Genomic DNA, 2,241 nt, shown 5'->3' with positions numbered 1-2,241 from the left:
TATATTAGTTTAATATTTAATAATTATATTTTTTATTTATTAAAATTTTATATATAGTCATCTTAATATTTTTTTAATGTTTATATTATAGTAGTTTTATGTTTTTTGTGTCATTAGTTACGTAACATAAAATAAACCATTACAAATTTAAAAAATGGGTCGGGTCGGGCCAGGCTCGAACCTTTAACATTCAAACTTGAGCTCATATTTTAATGGGCCTAATTTTTTCCAAGCCTATATTTTGAGTCTAATATTTTTTTTTTGAAATACTCTCAAATTTTTTCCAAGACTTTGCAGTGTCTCGGACCCTCTTCATATATCCCTCACCCGCAAAAGCAAACTTGGACTGTGCTAATCCTCCGGTGATGGGTATGAATTGTCGCGAAGAAAATTGCCTTTGGACTAATAGCGGGGCATATCCAACTCCTCCCCATAATCCGAGTAGTGGCACCCAGTCTTGATCTCCGACCTTGTATAGGAAAACCGAAGGGCGTATCCACGGTGCTCTCCACGTTATATCCTCGGCGCAAAGGTTCTGAAAAACTGAGACCCAATGTTGTTCAGTGACTTCCTTTGGCCATTCTTTCTTGAGATAAGCTTCCAACGGGGCAAATGTTTTTGAAAACATATGGAATAGAGTGCACTCTACTTCTAGAAGTGACTCAAAATCCAAACATTGAGCAACTGCGCGCATCCAATAAATCGTCCTTCCCCTTTCCTTCGGTAACTACTCAGGGATCTGAAGGTCTCGGTTAGGATAGTCGAGACAGGGTTGATTCCTTGTTTTAATCTTTCGAAGAAGTCCACCACCACAACTTCTATGTTTCCAAAGACTTTCGGGAAGATGATCAAACCGTAAATGGCTAAAGCGAACAGATTTACCCTTTTCAACATGTCGGGATGGTTCAGAACCGAATCTCGTAGGGAAAACCATGGAATGCAAATGGTTTCATTCTTCTTCTTTATTTGTTTTTCGGCCCACGCGTCAGTCATGTCTGTCAATCTTACTAACTTTTTCTTGAAGGTTATCGGTTTAGGTTCTTTCACATATATCTTATAGGGTTGTACATTATCAACACGAAGCAAAGCAGCGTACTCTTCTATAGTCGGGGTCATGTCTTTCTGATTGAAAGTAAAACATTGGTAGGTTGAATCCCAAAATCTGATCATGGCTTGAATCAAATGCTCGTCTATTTTGATAGTGATCAAGTGGGCTATATATCTGTACCTCTCAGTGAAGATACCCCTAGTGTCCGATTCCCACTGATTCCAGACCAGAACCAAATCTTCAAGGTTATTCTGGCGAACATTCACAGTTACGTGTCTATCCCCTTTTTCTTTTTGAGTTTTTAGAGACCAGTCTCGAACCACGGCATTCTTCTCGGTTGTTTGTATAATTGACTCTTCCATTAGAAACCCATTTTTTGGCAACCGATCTCTAGTCAACACCTTCCTAATATGATGCCTATAATGCATGATGAAAAACATAAGGCAAAGACAAACAACCTTGATTAGTAATTAAATACAGGCAGAAAAACATGGAAAATTTAACAAATCGAACTACCCGGTCTAGTTTATGAAACAGACCCAATCCCCTTGTATAGAAAGTGAAAATGAAAAAGGTAAGAGGCGTTCCTCCTGTGCACTTATTTTGGTGACTACTAAACAGACGGAGGTTCGGCATGGCTCTAATTAGGTGGCTCGTACGGTTCACTATATGCGGTTTCGGTTCTAGACAGGTACTCGAATTGTTCGTACTATCATCTACTAAGATTAGTACGAAGCCTCGGTCGTAGCCCATCACAGGCTCACGAGTTCAATTTGAGGGATTACATTCACTTATGCCTATGCGGAGGGACAAGTTAACTCACGAAAGCATAAGTCATATGTAACCCAAAAGTATTCACTAGCCTGTGCGGAGGGACGAGTTAACTCACGAAGGCATAGTGTTTACTTTCACTTAAACGAACGGAGCCCGGGTAGAGAGCTCATGTTATGCAAAAATGCAAGTGCACGGTGTGTGGGGAGAAACTCACAAACCTTTCATCTTATTTTAAAAAAACTACAAAGCCAAAACCATAAAACTTAAGGCTGAAAAATAAAAAGGACAAAACGAGTTAGAAAAACATTTACAACATAATGCGAATGCATGACTTTTTGAAAACACAATTTTGGGATCACAACTAATTATCAAATTGAACAAGGAATTTTGAAAATTTTGACAACACACGTTTAATTCGA

This window comes from Gossypium hirsutum, chromosome A10 (assembly GCF_007990345.1).
Source record: "Gossypium hirsutum isolate 1008001.06 chromosome A10, Gossypium_hirsutum_v2.1, whole genome shotgun sequence".
NCBI classification, from domain to species: Eukaryota; Viridiplantae; Streptophyta; class Magnoliopsida; order Malvales; family Malvaceae; genus Gossypium; species Gossypium hirsutum.
The sequence above is the reverse complement of the archived record's forward strand: the minus strand, read 5'-3'. Positions refer to the sequence as shown.